A 23494-nucleotide genomic window follows, 5' to 3' on the forward strand; every position below is an offset into this window, starting at 1 on the left:
GGATTGGCGGGTACACAGCACTATTTGCACATACATGACTGAACTGTTGCAAGCATTTTGATGCATTTCAATACAAGGTTTTCCACCAGCAACGATAACCTGCAGAACACAAAGCACTCCAGTGTTTTGAATGTATCAGGTCTGCACTGTCAGGGCTTTAAGTGGACGGCCTATAGAGCAACAGTGCAAGGCCTGAACCAAAAACAGAAAATGCTAATGTGTGCCAGTTTTATCAGTCAAAGTGGGCCAGTTTTCCGGCCCATGTGGAAATTTGATAAGCTACTTCTCCATGCAGCTCGTAGTTTTGACCCGTGTTATTGAATACATATTCTTTAAAATGCACACTTTGCATCACATTTTATCAAAAACCTCCCCCTTGGGAAGTACTAAAATAGTCTGTCACCAAAGGAATGGCTTGCCATTTGCAACTGTGGGACAGTTTTTCATTGGTGCTCAAGGTCAGGTTTCATTGGTGCTCAGTCTCCAAAAAGTGCTCCTGACTCAGGGCTCCCTCACCAGCCCGATTGGCACCCAAGCCTGTGTGGGCAGGTCTCAGCTACGGTGGAGAAGGGGGCATATTGTCATAGTTCCTCTTGCTGTACCTGCCTCTGCATTTGCTTCTTAATTCTAGTAACCAAAACCAGAATGCATCACTTACACTGCACAATACTGGTCATCTGTGTTGGGTGGGGAAGGGTGAAGGGGGATATTTGGGCACATGGCGAAAGGCCTGCCTGCAGGGGTCTGCTCAAAAGATTAGGAAACAAAGGGAGAGGTGGATGCAGCAAAATCACTGTTAGCAATGCACCCTCCTCTCCCATCGACATCGTAACAAATAAAAGGAGATGCTACCTCTTGTCCACCCCCTGCCAAGTACTTATGTCCCTGTCCCCTTGCTAGAATGCCCCATGTCTTCTCATCCCACTTAAACCACTGCAGCGTGCATGCTATATGTCAAATGTCTGTAGGTAAAACGATGGAAGGACGAGGCCGGCATGCAAAGTGCCACCATTCCAGAAACGCAGCGAGAATGCTGCATTCACACCCACGCACTGTCAGGGACAAGCCAGTTTCACATTGCACTGTACTATTTCATTTGTGCTCAATTTCTTGTTTCATTCAATGGACAGTTTGACACATAACGCTGTATCAATCAGTCTATTAACAGAAACGATGAAGTTTAGCACAAATGAAATATCAGAGGGCAATGCAACACAGAGCTCGGGTTTGAATCCCCAGCGTGGGACACGATAACTTTTCTTTTTTGTCTCGTGCTGAGGACACTTCAGGCCACGCCCATCATTTAGGACACACTCCCACGATTTCTCCTTCCACTTAAAGCACTCAGAGGAAGGTAGAGGTGTGGAGGGCCGGGGTAGTTGTTTTGGTGAATAGTACAAAAAAGCGATGTGTGACAGGGCATGGAATGTGGCAGGAACATTGACACTGCACCACCAGCAGAGAGTCGTACAAGCATTTTGCTCCCTCAGAGTTGGGCAGCCTGAAAGTACGCCAGAGGAATATTGGCTGCTGCCACATTAAGGTCCGCTGGTGTAATTCTATGAACGTACAGACCAGATCCGTTTTCCCACCTGTACAGAAAACAAACTGCCTCCCCCTTAGCAATCAAGATATCTCAATACCATTTGAAGGGTGGGTGGGGGAGGTCCTCCACGTCCTGTACTAGGGAGTGAAATCCACTCCATGCTTTCATATCATCAACAGAATACACATTTTAAATATAAGGAGTCTAATTTACAAAGTGGCCAGGGGTGGACTGGTTTATAGGGAATGCTGGAGATTTCCAGATAGGTCTTTGCACCCTGGGCCTCTTTTGTGTGGTAATCTATTTTATTTCTGAATTTTCTCATGGAAAAGGATTGGGCTTGTTGAAAATGTGTAATATCGGGTCACTTTGAACATTATTTCAAGGGCCTCTTTTGGTTCCCAGTCCAGCACTGCCGGCCTGTGTGGGAGATATCTTGTCGTCCGAGACAAGTCTCTTCCTGAAAAGGTAGACGTGGTCCAGGAGCCTGATCACGCCTAGGCGCAGCTTGCCCCTCGTCGGCAGCAAGTCTGCCGGACGGGTGAGCCTGGTTCTGTGCGGTGATGACACATAGGTCAGCATGTATAACCTCTCGTGATATGCGTGCTTCCTCTTGCAAGGTAGCACCTGTAACACAGAGTTCTTCCTGCGTGGCCTAGCTGGACAACTGATGCACCTCCCGGCAAGCACTTAGCTCAGCTTAGATGGTACGCTCAAGCTGTGCAAACCTCTCCTCTGACCGCTCCCTCTGGGACATCAAGAGGCCACCTAGAGTGGATCTGAGGGATGCATACTCAGCCCTCAGGGCCTCCATGTGTGCCTCTGCGTGAGCAGCTATTGCTTGACGCAAAGACAACATTTCAGCCTGGCGTGCCCTGTCTGAGGCTGCCATGCCCAGCCTGAGCGAGCGGGCCGTGGACTCTGCTGTCCGCTGCTGGAGAAGCGTCTGCCTAGCAGGGGGGAGCACAGATTGGGCCACACGCTCCATGCTCACAGCGATGTTTTCTATAGCTGCCCAGTGGCATTCTGAATTGGCAGTCATGTCTTGCTCCCACTCAGTATACCTTGGTGGCGCGCGGCCACCGCGTTGCTGGGTTTGACACCTACGGGTCCCAAGGACCGGCCGTCCTTGTCGGGTTGGCACCGCCCCCGGCTGCAGGACTACATGCCCCCGTCGACGTGATGTCCCAGGCACATCAGCGACTGGTGTGGAGGGTGACACTGCGTCCTGATCCACCACAGGTGGATGTCCCACCACTGTCTGGCCCCTCAGTGCAGGTGTCGCGGACAGAGGAGCGTCCACATCAGAATCACTCACCCCAGACGAATGGACCCGATGCACATCCAACTCGACATTGTTGTCAGAGTGATCGTCCGGGCTTAACTCATTGCCTGCCACAGACAAGATGGTCTGTAACACATGTGGGTTTCGTGGTCTACCACCCCACGACCCCCACTTTTGCCGGGTTGCTGGTGTGATAGCAAACATGTGTCTGACATGACACCATCCTCTGGCTCCATTGCATCATCATCTGGAAAGTGGAGAACATTTACATTAGTACACATGTCAGAAGCACATAACACACACACAGACATCACACAGACTGACAACACATGAAGCACACATGTCACACACCAATGTGAATCTGGCATGCCTGAAAGGTCACTTTGACATAGCATCAGGGACTAGGCATGTAGAACGGTGTAACACAGCTCAGAAGTGGGTTGATGCAGTGCAGGACATTTGTGCATTATCCACTATCTAGACAAACAAGTACATCATGATGTGTATCAATTGACTTGAAGGCAGTGCAAGGGCAAGTCCAGGCATCACGTGCAATGTGCATGCAATGTGTTGCATGGCTACAAGCAAACCCCCTCTAAGTGAAAATTTAGGGATGCATTGCATGGCAGCGAAAGGGCGACCAGGGACCCGTGCATTTGCAGACAGTGCTTTCTAGCATCAATTGCATCATCTGAGTCAACTGACAACACAGCAGATGATGATGGGACAGAAAGCAAGCCATATGATGACCCCTCAGTAGTACAGATATGTGTGCAGAAGCCCCTACACCAGTTGAACAGAGTCAGTGGGCCTGAAACGGGGGGAGGCCTGTGCCCTGCACAGACTGTGACACCCTAAACATGTGTCTGGTGCATGACTGAGCCAGAGTGGGCATGCAATGGATGATCAAAAGCAAAGAAATGTAGGTCATTCTGGACACATACTACAATGATCATCCGGTCAAGGACACATAGGGGCATGCAAGGAATACACATGGAGCATGAATGGGAACTCATGTCCCTGCGGGGCATCTGCCATCTGCACAGTCCACGTGAGACAACCTGCATGAAGTGCAGAGGATGTACACCACTGCATGTGTCTGGCAGGTTGGCTGGTGGAAGTTTGCATGTACACAGGAGTCTTCACAGGCCCCTCAAGAACAGTCTTGAACAGGCCATTGCAGTACGGCAATGTGATGCACACCTGTGCAAAGTTGCAATTGGGGCACAGGGTTGGTGGAGGGGCAAGAGAGCATGCCTACATGGAGTACCCGCATGCATGCAGAGGACACATGCACGTCAGTCCCAGTGCTGAGAGGAAACACACCCCAGGCTACATGGAGAAGGGCCATTGAGCTGGAAGATGGACTGTATGGGCAGCTGGGTGACTAGCATGTGATTAGGGTGCAAGTGTGGTTGTGAGGACAGTCCTCGTCTGCTCTACATGTCCACTATCCTGCACAGCAGGCACATATCATAGAAGCATTGCATTACTTGCACATGAGAACCATGTACACCTGCCATGCTGTGGCAGTCAAGCACAACACATCACACAAGCAAAACACACATGTCGTCGACCAACAGGCAACAACACTCACTGGACGGGGCATCAAAGTCCGGCATCTCTCCCACTCCTTCGACCAATTCTGTTGGTATGAACTCCGCAACGAGTGACTCGTGTCGAGTGAGGTCTTCCTCCTCAGGTGCTGGCTCACCGCAAGTCACCAGAGTCTTGTTGTAATTTGAGGCACGCTTTACCTTAGTGCTGCGTTTGAGGTCATTCCAACACTTTTTGCACTCTTGTGCTGTGCGCACCTCATGGCCGAATGCACTCACATCATCCGCAACTTGCTTCCAGTGGGTATTACGATGGGCAGCCGTAGTTTAACAATTCGGCCCCACTAGCATGTCACGGTTGTGTTCCCGCATGTAGTCCATGAGGAAGTCCAGTTTCTGCTTGCACAAAGGCTTCTTCCTTGACATGCTGGAGGCCGTAGCTTTGTCTGGGGTCCCAGCCTCTACTGCTGGTACAACCTTCCTCCTCTTGGACGCTGGTCCAGACCCTGGCTGGCAAATGCCACCCTGATCAGTATGGGCAGTGGCGCTGGTGGAATGAGCCGAGGGAGTGGCAGGTGGAACATGGAGTGAACCCCTGACTTGCGTCAGTGGCTGCTGGGTACCCTGGAATGGACCCTGCGCAGCAACATCCGCTGTGCCAGGGTCATTGACCGGGACTGTCCTGGTTGGTAGACTCACAACCGGGGTCGTGTCAGCTGCATCTGCCCTGCACTTGCCAACACCTGGCTGGTCGTGGCAGCAGATGACATTGCTGCCCCAGGGACATGTGCCTCAGTCAGGGCAGCCCTGCTTGCACCTATGGTGTGCCTCCTGACCACCTGGAATTCTTCCATGGACTCTTCAAGTGCCAACGCAGCATGCGCTGGCAGACCCTGAGCCTGGGTGGTGGTGTCCACAGCTGCACCTGCAGCTACCACTACCCTTGGGCCCATGGCAGTCGATGAAACGGACTGCCGGGTCACATGGGCACCAGTGTCAGATGCAAGAACTGCATCTCCTGGAGCCGCAGGGGGTGGTGGCATGACTGCACCAACATGTGGCACAACATCGTGCCGAGCTGGCGCACCCCTGCCTCTTCCCCCTCTGCAGCCACCCTGGACACCCTGGAGTCCCCCTACTCCCTGGTCTCCCCGGCCACGTCCTTGACCACGGCCACCATGTGGAGTACGCCCAGCTGAGGTGCCCCTCGCCTTACGTGGCCTCCCAACCATGGCACAGATGGAGTAGTGCCGGCACAGATGGAGCATGCCAATGAGAGGTGTACATGAAAATTGTCCTGGGCAACTGGGGTGAAGGGGGTGGGATACAAGATGTTAACAGCACCCCTGCACCTGCAAGGCTGTATGTGACCCCGGTGATGAAGTGACAGGTCATGCAACGCTCAGGCACCCCAAAACTGCTGTAAAACCATCCACTCAACCCCCGGTAGCCCATGTGTGTGGAATTAACCTCCCGCAGTATGCGGTGGCACCCAGGGACACAAAAAACAAAAAACATACGCGTGGGACACGCAGTCTACTATGACCTCGAAAACGGGTACGCGATACACAGGGGCACCAACAGTGGGAAAAATAGCATGCACGACTCACCGGCAGACTAGCGTGATAATGAAAAACACGTGCAGCCAATTCGCCCGCCAAAAGAATAGATACGTCCTTGATCCGCTGTGAAGTTGTGAGGGCGTGCGAAACAACACGAAGTAGCAACACACACGCCGGTCTCCACGAAAGGCATGTACAGCGAACTGCCTGGACATGCTCACCTTTAACCCGTGCTGAGAGAGACGCGCGCGCGTCACTTCTCTTACGCGCTTAGGCCCTTTCCTCGGATCACACGCATTCTTTTTTCACGTGCTGATTCACTACACACCCGTCACAAGGGGAACGCCCGCACGCGTAATGTCACAGATACGCTTACACGCTAAGGGCCTTTCTTCGAATTACACGCTGACGTGCAGTTTTTTCACGTGCCAAATCACTCCGTATCAAGCTGGCCACGCGACAACACACGGAAGACCACGCTCCTGCCCAGAAGGCCCTTTTCCTGCCCCCCAGAGCCCCGAGCAGCCTCCCACGAGCCATCTGCTGCGGCCTGCCTGCCTGCTGCCAACGTGCCCTGCCATTTGGTGCCTGCACATCTGCCATCTGCAGGGGTCCAGTTGCAGTGACCACCCTTGCTGGAACAGAAGACTTCCGACTAGTGTTCTATCACTCCACAGCCCAGTCCCAGGGCCCAGTTGCCCACCCACACTTGCCTCGGGGGTTGCCATGTCCGACACAACACCTTCCGGCACCAGTGGCAACCCCCAGCCAGAGAAGCAGAGGCAGAGGGCTGCCAGCTTCACTTCCGAAGAAGTTGGCATCCTGGTGGAGCAAGTCCTGGGGCAGTATGATGCCCTCGTCACAACATTGCACGCCGACAAGGAAGGACGGAGGAGGATCTGGATGGACATAGTGGGTGCCATCAATGTGGAGGGGGTGGAGCCCCGAGACCTGAAACACGTCCAGAAGCGCTGGGAGGACTACAAGTCCAGGACCCTCAAGAAGGCCCAGCGCCTCTTAGAGGCAGAGGATGCAATGGGGCCAGCTTACCAACCAACAGATGACGGTCCTGGAGCGCAAACCCAATGCTTCGCCACCAGATCCTCAGGATGCAGGCCCATCTGGAGTTGAGCGGTAAGTGGCCATGAATTGCTGTGTGAAACAGGGCATGTTGCAGTGTGCTGGTAGTCAGCTACTTGCCTGTATGTGTGACATTGGCCTTGCATGGATGTGTGTGTGCAGGGACATCATGGTGCTGCATGTGAGACCAGTCATGCGTGAACCACATGGATGGTGCATGTGTTACATTGCTACATGCGGGGCAATATGCGGAATGCACACATGAATGCATGCCTGTCTCTATTGTTGAACATGGATGGGGTTTGAGAGATGGGTGCTGCTGTCAAGGACATGTATACTGTACATGTCTATGTGTCTGAGTAGCGTGTGTGTGACTTGTAAACGCCATGGATGCATGGCACATGTCCATGACTATGTTGTGATTCACTGAGGCAGCCTAGTCATCCTTGTCTCCACTGTGTCTGGGGTGTACGAGGCCAGATGGATGAAACTACGATGATGTGTGTGCATGTGATCAGTATGAGCCATGATGCATGTGAGTTTCGAACCACCATTGTATGTTTCAACAGTTCTTTGGACATGAATGCAAATGTTCTTTGCATGCGCCATGCCTGTTACTGCATGTGTGTTTCCTGCACTGACCCATGTGTTGTGGAGGTACATGATGGAAGTGGCGTTTGACAGTGCCACCCATGTGCTATTGCTTCCTGTCTAGGGGACTATTGTACAGTACCCTGATGCTTGTGTTCTATGTCTCCCTCTACACAGCGGCGAGTGAAGAAGAGGGCGGAGACGGCGCTGTGGAGCAAAGCGGCGGGGATGCCTCCACCGGCCAGCGACGTAAGGCCCAGTCACCATCCCAGGAATGACCATCATCCGGGAGCGAGGGGACTGGTGCCGCGTCTGCCACTACGGCTGCAGCAAAAGGGGCTTGCAACAGCGGAAGACGGTGTGGAGCCATCCAGGTTGGTGGTTTCCACAGAGGAGGAGGAGGGCGCTACTGAGCCGCACATGGGGCCTGGTGGGGCTGGTACCACTGGTGCAAGTGGTGCGGGGCAGGGGCAGGAGGCAGCACAGGTCACTGTGGAGGGGCCTGTGCATGTCACTGTCGCTGACACTGTGACTGCACCAGCATGCACCAGCAGGGATGCCCCATCCCAGGCCCGTCCGCAGGTAGGGGGGAGGTCCACATCATCTGACACTCCTCTACCTGGGGACGAGGGGACCCGTGAACGTATGGAGACCATCCTGATTGGTGATGCATTGCGCCTCCGACATTCGTGATGATGTGCGTTCTTCCTGGGGGGAGCACGCACATCATCACGAAGAGCTGTGTGCCAACCTGGCCCAGTTGGGAGGGTCCTTGGTCTGGGGTTTCGTACATGTGTCGAGCACTCTGGCGGCCCTCTCCACCTCTGTGGAGACTATCCGCCAGTTGTTCTCCATGCCGTCTTCCAGCCCAGATGCCACCAGGGCCCCCTGTGGACCTGCCCTGACCAACGCAGCCAGCTCAGTGGAAATCCCATCTCTGCCACAGTTGGGAGTCGGAGGTCTAGCAGTGGTAGACACCCCAGCAACTGGACCCCAGCAGTTGGAGGATGTGCCGGCAGCATCGGGCAGGGCACATGCTCAATGGCGCCGGTGGATTCCATCAGCCTGGATGCCGTCGTGCTGGCAGAGGCAGTTGCGTTGGAGGCAGCGGCAGGCTCAACGTGGGAGGCATCATGGCTCGGGGCCATCAACATCAGAGGGGCAGGCATCGGCCGGAGGGCAGGAGAACCCTGGAATGGGAGTGTCTTCCATGTGGCAGCAGTTGGGCCAGCGGATAGATGCGGAGCTGCGGCAGGCGGGGAGGCACGTCTCACTATGGTCAGGGTGGAGAACTCCATGCGCAGTGTGCTGAGGCGGGCTGAGTGCCTCAAGGGAATTTGCAGGGAGTTGGAGGTGGACATGGCGTTATCCCTGCGAGACCTCGGGGTCAGGGAACAGGCCCACCTCCAGGACGTTGAACAGGAGTTTGATGACGCCCTGGCCCGGGAAATCAACTTGTGAGCCGTAGGACTTGCCCGCCGCCATTGTATATAGTTAGTGTTAGGTTTCATTTATGTTTTTCTTTCATTTGGGGCGCTTGGACAATGCCCCACCTTCTTGTAGATAGATCTTTATTAAGTAGTCTTTTTGGTAGGTTTAATTTCTATAGTTGGGCTCATGGACCCTGGATTTGTTATTTGTATATAGTTGAACAGTGGATTTATCATCATTTTTTTTTTATTTCACCATGGAGCAATGGATTTTACTTATTTCTTTCCCTTTGGATTTGCTATGTTGGACGGAGACATTGGACACATTTTCATTTGGAATTATTTGGATTCTGATTTCATATATTTTTTTCATTTCGGGACATGCTGCATTTTATTTCTTATTTCCATTCTTGTGTGTTTTCATTTAATTCACTTCATTTTGTGTTCAATACATTTTTGTTTCATACTTCAATGTGTGGTATTCTCTCATTGATTTCATGCATGTCACGATGTGGGTTTTCACATTCACTGGCACCCATTGTGTGTGTGTGACGGACATGTGTTGATGTACATACTTACCATTTGGGTTGTATCATGTAATGGGCATTTCAATGTGTGGTGGATGTAATACTTGGTTGGTTCTTTGGGCAGGGGTGGCGTGTGGTTGGATTTGGGCGGCCATAAGGGCCATGATTGTGGATCATGATGACGTGTTGGGGGGACATGAGTCGGGGCCTGCTGGCAGGTGCCCGTCACTGCTGGGTGGGTGGAGGTGCAGGGGGACATGAGTCATGGCCTGCTGGCAGGTGCCCGTCACTGCTGGGTGGGTGGGGGTGCAGAGGGACATGAGTCGGGGCTCACTGGTGCATGGTGACATGTGGGCTGGCTGCGGGGCATGTCCAGGGTGGATGGGCTACCTGTGGGGCATGGCCAGGGTGGATGGGCTGCCTGCGGGCATGGCCAGGGGTGCAGGGTAGTCCCATGTGGTGTGGGCAGCCTGCAGGGCCTGGGGAGGGCACACCTGGGAGGACCCACACTGCCAATTTGCATGTGAAACTCCCCGCGCACCCCCAGAAATACACATACCCCGCTCACCCAGTGAAATCGCTTGTGAAACTCCCCGTGCACCCCCAGAAATACACATACCCCGCTCGCCCGGCGAAATTGCGTGTGAAACTCCCCGTGCACCCCCAGAAATACACGTACCCCGCTCGCCCAGTGAAATCGAGTGTGAAACTCCCTGCGCACCCCTCAGAATACACGTACCCCGTTCGCCCAGTGAAATCGCGTGTGAAACTCCCCGCGCACCCCAGGAATACATGCATGCAGCCCATCCACCCTCAACATTCCCCATAGGCAGTCCATCACCCCAGTGCATGCCCCCACTGGCTGCCCACACCACAGGGTCGAGTTTTACACGCGATTTCACTAACGCGAGAGGGGTACGTGTATTCTGAGGAGTGCGCGGGGAGTTTTACACGCGATTTCTCTGGCGCAAGAGGGGTATATGTATTCTGAGGTGTGTGCGTGGAGTTTCACACGCAATTTCGCTTGGCGAGCGGGGTACGTGTATTTCTGGGGGGGTGCGGGGAGTTTAACACGCGATTTCGCTGGGTGAGTGGGGTACATGTATTCCGAGGGGTGCGTGGGAAGTTTGCCACGTGTTTTCGTGGTGGGGGGGCTGTATGCTGATCCACTGGCCTTTGCGTCATGTACTGGATTTGTGCGCTGTTCATGGCGCACGGGGCGGGGTTGGGGGCGTAACTGGCGCGGCTGCAGGATCGCTGCGCCACGGCTGCTTTTGGATGTTGAAATCCATGAATACGCTGTGCGCTGAAATGGGTTTTGGCGCACGCGGCTGGCACAGACTGCCGCACGTGCACACTGTGTGCCAGCCTCGTGCGCCTCTTGTGCGCCGAATTCTATGAATTACCCCACTCTGCAACCCTGGCAATATACCCAGATTACATGATACAGGTGCAAAGGCTGAGAGCGCAATATGTGCCTACGAAAGAAAGTCTGTGACGTCAGGGAATTAAATATATGCTCCTCTACCCAGCAACAATGAAAATAATCTACATTGGAAAATCCTTGTTCTTTGAGACCCAAGAGGATGCGAATTCCTGAATGGACGAACACAACCTGGGCCAGCTCCAAGAGAAGTGCCTAAGCAGGAGACATAATTTGTCCGATTGAAACTCCCCCCCACAGGGCTCATAATCTCACTGGTATCACAGAATATGGACATAGGAAGCAGGAACTTTGCTCTAAGACCCGATTAAACTCAGACTGAAGAGTACTTGGAAATAAGGAAGTGTGGGGCCTTCTACGACCAAGCAGCCCTGCACCGTCCCATGACCTGACGGGATAAATCCCCCTGAGCTCAGAATTAGCTAAGAGTACTCAATGTAATCATCCACTGGCATCCTGTGAATTGACGGGAAGATGGTGGAGACGCCTCTATGGAACCACACTGATGGGCAACAAATTCAAAGTTACTGTTTACTGGTATTGTTGAAATCACAGAACAAAACCATACCACAGAAAAGAGCCCATACATCCGGGCAGTGGCTGGTGGCCGGGAACCCATGATCAAAAATAAAAAAAGCTTGGAAAGTTTATGAAATGAGACAAGACAAAGAAAGTACTGCGGAAGGGGAGCACACTAGCATAATCTATATAATCGACAAGACAGGAATGAATACTGAAAGAACACGTACACATTGTACTGAGTCTAGGCGCCTGGGAAGTGGACTTTTGGAGTGCCAAACAACGAACCCTCAATGGCAGAAAACCTACGTATAATCACGTGGAATGTACGTGGCTTAAATAACTATGTGAAAAGGATGAGGGTACTGTCTATCTACGGAGAGAAACTATCCAAATCGTGCTTTTACAAGAGATGCACCTGACACCAGACAAGCAAAAACAGATCTTCAGTAAATGGAGAGGAAGGGGGTACGGCTCAGCATACTCGAACTACACACGGGTGGCCCTCATATGGATCGCGCCTGGCGTGCCGAACCGTATCATCCATAAATACTCAGATGGCTACGTGGACAGCAAAGAGTTCTGCATAATAAACACCTGCGCACCCAATCAAAATGCAGCCACATTCTTTTGTTCGCATTACCCCATCTTATCCCGGTTCAGAGACACCCACTGGATATGGGAGGGAGACTTCAACTGTGTATTAGATCCAGTACTAGACAGATCAGATTGTGCGGAGACGACCCCTGCCCCCCCAGCAAAAGGCACTACAAATGTTAGCTAGAGACCTGGAGCTACAGGAGGTGTGGCGGTGGCTAAATCATAGCAAACAAGAATTCTCATTCGTCTCAAGTGTGCACAAATTATACACAAAGATAGACTACGTCCTCACAGGGAAAGAACACCAAGGGAACATAATAAGCGCATCATATGAGGGCAGGACCCTATATGACCATTCCCCTCTGATAGTCCAATGAACACTCGCAGACTGTCTCAAGCACATTCCCACATGGAAACTATGAGCAGAATCACCGCGAAATGCCAATTTTAGAGAGGGCCTGAGAACTCAATCAGAACAGTTTTTCGAATGCAACCTAGGCAGTGTAGATAACACCAATACAGTGTGGGAGGCCTACAAGGTGGTCATAAGGGGGGGCTGCAATAGCTGCCACATGGGACGGGTCTGCAAAGACCTGTCAAACCAAATAGCAAAAATAGAAGCGTAAATCACAAAATTAGAGAAAAATGGAGACTGAGGGGAAAATACGGAAGGTGTCCTCATGGGATTAAGATTACAATATGTAGAACATTGAAAGAAGCTGGGAGATTACAGTTTTCAAAGATACAAGGAAAAAATACACGGCAAGGGGATAAACCAGGCAGACTATTAGCCTGGCTGGTCAAAGGACTAGATAAAAAAGAAGAGGTAGCAGAAATAATAGATAGAGTGGGCACACAAGACGATCCCAATCAGAAATCAATCAGGCCTTCATGGGGTTCTACGCCACATTATATGAAGACAACACACACTCAAAGTGCCTGAAATCCTTGAAACCCTAGAAGATATAGGACGGCCAACCCTAACAGTAGAGCAGCGTGACCTGCTAGATAGCCCACTGACCCTAGAAGGGATACAAGGAGTTATCACCTCATTAGCCACCGGAAAAACAACTGGTAGCGACGGGCTGCCATCGGAATTCTATAAAGAATACACAGATATATTGGCCCCAAGATTACTACAAGTGTTGCAGGAGGCATATGAATTAGGCACCCTACCAGATTCGATGGAACAAGCCCTGATAATACCATCCTGAAACCGGGCAAAGATAGCAGGTTGTGCGAGTCCTACAGGCCCATAGAACTAATAAACCAGGATACTAAGATTCTTGCAGCAGTCCTGGCAGACCGGCTTAAAAGGGTGATCACCACACTGGTCCATCAGACCAGAGAGGCTACGCCCTAGGTAGGGCTACAACAGCCAATCTGAGACGCCTCAAGGCGGTCATAGATAGGGCGTGCGCCAGACATGACACCTCTGCAGTAGCAGCATTAGATGCCATCAAGGCTTTTGATTCCGTCAGATGGGAATGGATGTTTGCCTCACTAGAACACTACAGAATAGGCCAGGGATTCATGAGATGGATATGTATGCTCTATGCCACTCCATCGGTTAGAGTATGTACAGGTAAATACATTTCAGATTCACTTCCGATCAGCAGAGGTACCAAACAGGGCTTTCCGCTGTTGCCCCTTTTGTACATCCTGGCACTAGAACCCCTAGCAATTTATATGAGAGACTCCTTCCGAGATACATGGCTGCAAATAGATGGCACCACACATGTTATATGCTTATAGGCAGATGATATTCTTTTATACATACAGAATCCACAAGACAATCTAGGAACATATCTTGAGGTACTTGATCATTTTGCATGTCTCTCAGGAATTGCCATTAGCAAGACCAAATCCAGCCTGCTTCCTCTGGCAGGCTGGGCGGAAAAACAGAAAAGCAATTTGCCTGTCTAGAACTTCATTGGAGCACCCGTACGTTTCGCTATCCTGGCATAAACATACACCACTCCGTCGAAGATACACATAAGGCCAACAAGCTGAAAGCAAAAAATAGTATAGAAGCGTCCATCAAGTTCTGGGAGAAACGCCCCCTATCAGTAGCAAGACAAATTTCACTGGTTAAGATGATAACACTACCTAGGCTACTGTACCACTTCATTAATGTGCCATTTCTCATTCCAAGGAAGTTCTTTGTAGATCTCAACACAATATTGGGCAGCTACATATGGAGCAAAGGCAGAAGAAGAGTCGCCATGGAGACACTCTGTAAAGACAACACAGAAGAAGGAATGTGACTCCCACATTTAGAATTATACTATCTAGCGGGCCAGCTGCAACAGGTGGCTATCTTGCTCGTGGATAAGGACACCGTGGAGCACACCCTCTTGAGCAACGCTGTATCTCCGTACCTCCTCAAGGAAGTACTATGGATAGAGGGAAAGGTGATCCTGCAACCCCCCCGCATTCTTGCATCAAGGGAGGCAAATATGTAACAGACCAAAACATCGATAAAGGTTGGAGAGCCCTACTCCCTCCAGATACCACTGGCAGCTCTCAACAGGAGCAACTGAGCATGTCTCAAGCAAACCAGAGACCACTGGGAACCCAAAGGAATCATCACAACTGGAGACATAGCCCCAGAAGGAGTGAAACTAGAGTTCCAAGACCTAGTCGAATCCTATGAATTACATAAAGGCCAGTTCATAACCTATGCATGACTCATCAAACACTTAGATGCCAGATGGCCATTTCTCGCAAGAAGGCAAGTGGAAAATCCATTCCTGGGCCTACTCTGTGATGTCACGAGGGAGAACATATGGTATCCAGGATATACCAAATGTTTGTGGAAGAGCTCCCCAAGGATAAAGACAAAGGAAAGCAGTTATGTGCCTGGCTAAAGCAACTACAGTTTTACATGCTCCACAGAGCATATCTGACCCCAGAAATAATATCCCACTTCCCGGGCGCCACCACACCGAGCTGCTCAAAATGCATAGAGGCAAAGGCCAACCTAGGACACATGTTCTGGTACTGCCCAATAATTCAAGAATACTGGCAAGGAATAGAACAGCGCCTGAGGGAGAAAGGAATTACAGGTCAAACCTGGACCATTGAAGCCTGCCTTCTGGGCCTCTACAGTTCTTCAAAAAATAAAAAAGCAAAGGAAAGGAAGACTAATCTAGCATGGGCACTAGCCAAGAGACAAATAGCGATGACATGGAAAGCCAAAGATGGACCAGAAATAGAGACATGGTGGAAAGACCTTAGGAGATGGACTACTGGAGAGACAGCTGTCTGGCAAGAAGCACTGCAAACTGGGAGGAGGGAAAGTTTAATTGACATAGCGGCCTGGAACTCAATTATCTCCCCAGATGATAAGCCCACTTGAAAGCACAATACTAGAGGGGCAGTCAAGTCACATTGCACAAGAGTCACCAAGATAAACATTGATTACCAAGAGCGCATTACACCTAGGGACTCGGACCTGGGCACGTATGGTATTTGAACAATAGTATCCAGTGATCAAGTTCTAGTTCTTGTTGCTTTGCTGGAAGTTGGGGATAGGGAGGCTTTGGGGGGCTGGAAGGGGTGCTCAATGGATATCAATGCATAGTGTAAGCAATGTTTCTTCTTTCACTTTGTACCAAAAAGCGAATAAAAAAAAATAATAATAAATAAATAATACGTTCCAATATTCCCAGAGCTTTTGCCACTGCTTATTCTTCCAAGTTACACAGTTCCATATATTCTTATGGCACTTGCCAATGCTGGTTCTCTTTAGTTTACACAGTTCACAATTCCTTTTTATCAGGGACGCTCATCAACTGCTTTCAATCCAATTGCTATTCAATCAAACGTGCATTTCTTTGGTTCGGTATTCAAAAAACGTTTCATTTCATTCCAGTCAGTCGCATTGAATAAACCAACATCAAATTCCCAGTTTACTATCTTGCTGGGAATTTGCACACTGTTCACAGGTGTATTCACAAGTTCAAAGATTTAGGTTTCCCTGGCCATTTCTTGGCCTTGTTATTTTCACCTTGTTTGTAGTTGGGTATTCACAAAACCCTTGCATTCAGTTTTCTCAACAGCTTCAGGCTATCGTGCTTATCAACAGTATATTTTTCAAGTGGGACCAGCATTCTCATTGCGTAAATCGTCCCTCGCTCACTAACGAGCAATCCGATCTGCAGCGACCACGCGGTCCATACCGCAGCGTCCCAGAGTCATTCAGATTTCATTGACTCACTGAGTGCGCTGTATCCAGGTGCTGTTCTCCGTGTGAGCATGCTCTCTGTGGCTATCACTGCTCCAGGCGCAGCGCGCCTCGCTTCCAGGATCTCTGCTGCCTCTTTTGCACATAGAGGGAGTATCTTTGACTCCAGGAGGTATGCAGACAAGTTCTGCTACCACAGACCTTTTGAATGTTTCTGCCACAATCCGTTACTGCTGCAACAACTCTGCAGCTCAGGCGCTTCGGGCACGCGCCTCCCTGGCTTTACCTCTAGCTTCTCCTGCAAGCGTTCCACAGACAATCACATTAGCCTCTCCTGTTCGTGTCATTTATACCTCGCACTGGACCTCAGAGGCAGGCAATGTTTCTTTACTGCATAACAGTCTTGGTACTCTGCACCTCCTTCCTCGTCCCAGTACAAGAACAGTGTTTGTGTATGTCTGAGTTAATAAAGAGAGGATGTATTGCTCTCAGTTGTCGCTTCCTCATCTCAGCAACTGACTGTTGTGTATTGGAAAAATAGGGAAGGGATTGGTAATACCCTAGGGGGATATTTTACTAAAAGGGAAATGGGGAATACCGTGTCTCACCCAAGGGTGCCTCATCCCCAATCCCCAAGTCTCCTCCACCCAGGTGATCCTCCCTTGCATATCCACCACCAGGGTCAGGATCCGAAAGTGACAAACTTTCCGTGGCCACCTGGGAGGAAAATATAATGGGGAAAGAAGTGAGGACATCCTCAGATTTCTCACATACCCTTCCCCTATGTGGGTTGGATCTGAATGTTTCACAGGGGAATCGAGAAAGGAAGTCGACATTTCCTTGATCTTGACCCTTGCGGTTTTCTGCAGTGAAACACTAGGATTGAAGATCCAGAATCCATTGCATAGCTTGTGTATTGGACTCCTTCCTTTGGCTAATCCATACCAGAGGTGACTATTCTAAACTTCCACCCCAACAGATAGCACTTTAAGTGGATAATGACCAATTTAATTTCAAGGGCTTCTAGCTCGATAACATAATAATGTTTCTCTTTTGGGAATAGCTTCCTACTTATGTAGAGTATTGGATGTTCCAGGTTGTCGTCTCAGTGACGGAGAGCTCCTAATCCCATTAGAGAGGCATCTGTCTGAAGGGTGACATATTTTGAAAATTCAGTTACTTTTAGGGTGGGGTTCTGATGGAGGGTCTCTTTCAAGTCAGTGTAACACTTCTGATCTTCTTCATTCCACCTGATCTTCTGGGGTTCTGCATTTTTGAATATGTCAGTGAGTCTACTGGTTGTACTAAAAAAAATGGGGATGAACCTATGGCAATAGTCGATTAGACCTAAGAAAGCCCTAAGATCTATTTTTGTTCGGGGTGTAGGGGTGTCTAGGACTGCTTTAACTTTATCTTGTTGTGGCTGTACCGTGGTATTCCTACCAAAAAGCCCAAGTACTTTAGAGCAGGCTGCCAATTTGTATTTCTTAGTATTAGCTGTTAACCTCACTTCTCTTAAGACGCTTATGACTGTATAGAGGTGATAGACATGATCCACTTAGGTCTTACTGTGGATCATAATTAACGCTCTGAGTTTCATGGTATTTATTTTTCTGCCTTTTTCATCTGTATTTATCCATATTTATTTTTGGCCTATTTTTCTATTTTTCTATCCACATTTATTTGTTGTCATATAAAAAGATAATTTGCAACCATTATTTTTAATCATACTGTCGTCTACGAAGGTCCCACAGAAGTCAGAGTAGCGTTGCAAGATTTTGGCCATTTACCGTTGGAATACTGTGGGGGCCCCATGTAGACCAAATGGGAGGCCTTTGCAGTGGACCAGGCCTAGGAATGTGGAAAAGGCAGTTTGTTCTTTATCAAGACCATACAATGGAATCTGCCAATAGCCTTTTGTAAGATCTATGGTAGAAAGATAGACAACGTGCCAAGATGATCAATGTGATCATCAATACGGGTCATCGGGTATGCATCAAAGGCTGATATCGTATTGACTTTTCTAAAGTTAATACAAAATCTCCAGATCCCATCGGGTTTGGCTACTAATATGATGGGGGAAGACCAGGGACTAGTAGATCATTCAATAGTATTAGCTTCAAGCATCTGCTTGACTTTCTGGATGATGGTCGCGTTCCTTGCCTAAGGTAGTCTATAAGGTTTTAGGTGTACCACTTTGCACTCAGGGATGTGGATATGGTTGTAGAATCATTTCAATTTGCCTCGCTCCTCTTTAAATACATCAGTAAATTGTAGGAGTAGGTCATAGAGATCTTGTTTCTGGTTATTACTAAGTTCAGGAGGGATAAGTAATTTTTGGTTAGAGTCATTGTGTAACAAACAAGACGAAATGGTGGTAATAGACTCTGTTGGGTTTTCTTTCTACTCTTTCAAATTATTAATATGATATACCTATGTTTTCAATCGGCAGTCAGGTTTGGAGATTTTGTAGTTACATGGTCCTGTCTGTTCTAGCATCTCATACAGCCCATGCCATTTGGATATTAGTTTGTTCTCAGAAGTTGGCAACAAAACTAGCACTTTTTGTCCTACCGAGAAAGATTGTAAGGTGATCTTTTGTTTGTATGAGGATTTCTGCTATTATTGTGACTTAGCCACATGGGTTTGGACTAAAGATCTTACCAAAGTCATATGTTCTTTAAGACAATGTAGGGTTTGGGAGAGCGGAATTGGGTCTTCCTCTCTTTCCTCCCAGGTTTCCCTCAAAATGTCCAGGATGTCTCTGGGTTCCCATCCATAAAGTAATTCAAACAGAGAGAATCCTGTTGAAGGCTGTGGGGTCTTTCTAACAGCAAATAAAGTCCAAGGTACAATTTGATCACAATTCGTTCTGCCTTGTTCCACTAACCTTTGTAATATCGTCATCAGAGTTGTATTAAACCTTTCTGTAAAGCTATCTGTTTGTGGATGGTATACTGATGTTCTAAGGGTGGCAACATGTAATAGTTGTTTCACTTCTTCCATGAGTTTGCTCCGGAATGTAGAGCCCTGGTACATTAAGATTTATTTCGGAACACCTACTCTTGAAAAGAAGGAGAAGAGGTGTTTCAGAGTCTGATGTTTGGTATTAGCTCTAAGGGGAAAGGCTTCTGGATATTGAGTGGCATTGTCTGCTATGACTAGAATATACTTGTTCCCTAACTTTGATGTTGCCAGGGGACCTACCATATCCATACCAATTCTAGAAAATGGAACTTCATTGATTGGGAGTGGTTATGAGGGTACTGGAGGTGGCATATGAGCACTGGTCATTTGGAAGATTGCACACAACTGCACAACGGTTTTAATATATGCGTGAGTCCCAGGTCAACAGAATTTGTTGAGGATTTGTGCCTAGGTTTTGGTCAGCACTAAATGACCACCCGTCAGATGGAAGTGGGCTATTTCTAGGACAACCTGCTTATGGCTCTTAGGTATAACTAACTGTGGTCTAGCCAGGCACTCTGGAGTTGTGTCCCCTCCGTGCATCAACCCATGATTTGAAAAGAAAATGGGTCCTCCTTTCTCCCGGCCCTCTCGTTCTTGGGTGATTTTTAGGAAGGCTTCAGCTAACAGTGGGTAATTTCTTTAAGCAAAGTCTAGGCCGGGAGGCATTTAAGTTTTTTCTTGCAGGACCCTTCACGGCTTGGGTTTCTGTTGAGCGTCAGGTGTTTGTCAACTTCCCCAAAGCCTTGAGTACCTCGTTCTGTTGCTTCTTTCCCGGCCTCTTCCTTTACTCTAGGAAAAATTTACCTTTCGAGTACGATCTGTGCAATTTTGTCCCTTTGACGGATCTGAAAGGGATCTTTCCCATGGTTTTGCAGGAACACCTTTACATCTCCCCTGAAATATGGGTCTATAACCCCAGCTAACACATAAATACAAAATGTCCTTGCTAACCCCAACTTGGGAGACAATCTGATGTATGTATGTGGGGGTGGAATCAAGACCAGATCAGTGGGTATTAGTCTTATTTCCCCTGGGGGAATGACTTCTACCCTACTACTGCAGAAATCAAAACCAATAGAGCCTTCTGTGGCTACTGATGGGTGTTAGGCAGAATCCTGTGCAGTGCCCTTGGGGACCACTGCAAGACGATTGAGACTAGAGGAGTAAGCAGTAAACCCAATTGGTAGCAGTCTGTACCACCCAGATTTACCTGGTAGCTGTGGCTGAGCAGTCAGACTTCTCTCAAGAAGAGTAGGGTAGTATACAGAGGATACACAATAGGGCTAAAAACACAGTAGAGCAAGCAAACACTGATCAGAGCTTGGTATCAAACGTATATAATTATTTATTTAACACACACTTAAGGAAATACACTAGCACTATAAATCAAAGCAAGTTGAAACACAATCAGAAAAGTATACACACCTCCCTTAAGAATTATTAGACAAGTCTAAGTCAAAACACCACTATTTGTAAAAACAGATGCGAGCGTTTAACTTAGATGGCACTCCAATAATTAAGTTAAAGGGAGAGAAAAAGGCAGGTCATGAAAATAAAACAGTTCCCTAACTTTTCTAAGACCAAAACAAGTTAGTGAGGCAGAGTCTACTGTAGAGCCAAAGTTCATAGGCCAGGCCCACTTTAAATGGAGCAAGGTGAAATGTGCCCAAGATCACACAGTTTAGAAATGCATTCAAGTCTTTGTAAAAATGTTCAAGAGAGGTTGGGTTGATTCAGAAGGTAAAGTTCGAAGGTCTGGGGGCCAACCCAGTTGGAAAGCCAAGGATTTAAGGGTTACCTTCAGCAAACTGTAGAAAGGGAGGCCAGGTGGAACACAGTACCTTTAAAGTTGAGGAAGCTCCAGCGGTGGCAGTTGTTCCTGGCAGTGGGTGCAGTTTGTGGTTTCGACTAGGGGAAGAGAAGATCTCATCGGGGAGGAAACTTGGAGTCATTGCACTGCCCAGGGAAGAGACCAGCCGCGAAGTTTGTCGGTTAAAAGGTGCGTTACTGTTTTTTGCGGTCACAGTGGTGAAGCTTGGCTATCCGGCTGCCGGGGTGCTTGGCACGGGTGATTCGACCAAGAGACATCCTGGAAGGCGAAATGGCGAACTGGTTGATCCCACCAGCTCAGAGGAAGAAGACTCTTTCAGCAGAAGATCTTCTCTTGTCGTCGGGAAAGTGGTGAGGTCGTTGCAGCAGGGCTCCATGGTGGTGTCGTCATTGCAGATGGCTCAGCTTCTCCCCTCTTCGGATTTCTTAGGTCCTGTGGCGACCTCTGAAGTTCCAGTCCCAAAAGCCCTGCTTTTATGCAGAAAAAAACCCATTCAACAGCCTAGCTGTCACTCATACATGCTAAGTGGTGAGCCGGGCGGCTCACCACTGGGCCAATCAGAACAGAGTGTGACTTGAGTTGCTAAGGCAACGCAGTCCAGGGTGCCAATTCCCCCACCCACACATCCTGCGGAACTCAGACAGAGTGTCACCAGTTGGAGAGCTTCTGTGGAGAAGCCCGCCAAAAAAGTGGAACAAAGGGCCCGACCTTGGTTGGAGTTACAGAGACGGACACAAATGCCATTGTAGAAAAGAGTTCTGGCGAAACGACATAACCAGTGATTTTATAAACCGGCAGTATCTTTAACATTGCACCAAAAAGTGGTGCGTTCAAAATCAATGGGAAAATCCCATAGGAAATATTCTGGTGGAATATTTTGTGTGGTAACCACTGCCACCAGCCAGAAACTCGACAAGGGGGGACTGGACAGTGCCCCCTTGGAAAGAGACCCAGGGGCAATCTAATGAACCCCTTCCAGTACTTTCACAATATGATGGTTTATACTGGTTCTGTTCACAATTTTGGACTAGTAAAGCCAATGGTGACTTTATATGCCCTGGGAGACAGTAGTCAGTCCCAGGGTATGGAGTCTATGTTTGGGGGTCACTATGACACCCCTGTGTTACTGCACTGAGGGTGCTTTGTAACACATACACTAAAACAGATGATACCCTATGGAGTAAAAAGACCCAATAGCCCATAAGCACACAATAAGTCAAAGACATACCTCAAATCATGCCTAAGAGTGGGAGGAAAAGAGTCTCACTCTTAGCAGGAGGAAAAAGCAAACCCCAAAAATCCAGCAAAGCTGCTGGGGGACTCACTAGGTTTGGGAAATTAGCCTTATAAGAGAATTCTCCCTAACAAGGGGTCTGTTGTTTTGGGACTTAACTTCTGAAACTTTATGGTTCCCCATCTTGTATTGGCTTAACCACATCCCACCTCTGGCACCATTTGTAAAGGCATCAGGAAGTAGACACAGAAAACTGAGTAAAAGCTTGGGAGATTTCTTTCAAAATAGAAAGATGTTTGGGAAAAGGCATAACTTGCCCTATGCTAAGGTGACATTTCCCTACCTAACTGAAACTAAGGATAATCTGTGTCAGGAAGTCCAAAGCAAATGTCTGTCTGTATCCAAAACCTATACTTGCCCTCACATCTACTTGTATATAATGTGTATCATTGGCTAACCTTGTACAATGTCTCCAGGTGTTGTTCTCCGTGTTGGCAGGCTCTCTGTGGCTGTTGCTGCTACTGGCTCAGTGTGCCTCTTATCTAGGATCTCTGCTGCCTCGGTTGTAGGGAGAGGGAGTCTCCCTGGCTCCAGGAGGTATGGTATGCTGACCAGCTCTGCTACGGGAGACCTTTTGAATGCTCCTGCCACAATTTTCTTCCGCTGCAACAGCTCTTCAGCTTGTAGGTGCTTCGGGCACACATCTCCTTGGCTTCACATATGGCTTCGCCTGCATGCGTTGCACAGGCAATCTCATAAGCCTCACCTGAGCATGCTATTTATATCACCCCCTGGATCTCAGGTGCAGGCAATATTCCTTTACTGCATAATGATCTTGGTACTCAGGATCCCTCTTCCTCGTCTCAGTACCAAAGTGGTGTTTGATTATGTCTGAGTTAGTAAAGAGAGGATGTATTGCTCTGGCTCTGGGTTGTCTCTTCCTCGTCTCAGTTCCTGACTCGTGTGTATTGGGAGAGGATTTTCTGGAAAAATAAGGAAGGTATTGGTAATACCCTACACCAGCCTGGGGGATATTTGACTCCTTATAAAAGGGAAATGGGGAATACTGTGTCTCGCCTAAGGGTCCCTCATCCCGACGCCCCAAGTCTCCTCCACCCAGGTGATCCTCC

The sequence above is a fragment of the Ambystoma mexicanum genome, chromosome 6p, assembly GCF_040938575.1.
Source record: "Ambystoma mexicanum isolate Mex_15411 chromosome 6p, UKY_AmexF1_1, whole genome shotgun sequence".
Lineage (NCBI taxonomy): Eukaryota > Metazoa > Chordata > Amphibia > Caudata > Ambystomatidae > Ambystoma > Ambystoma mexicanum.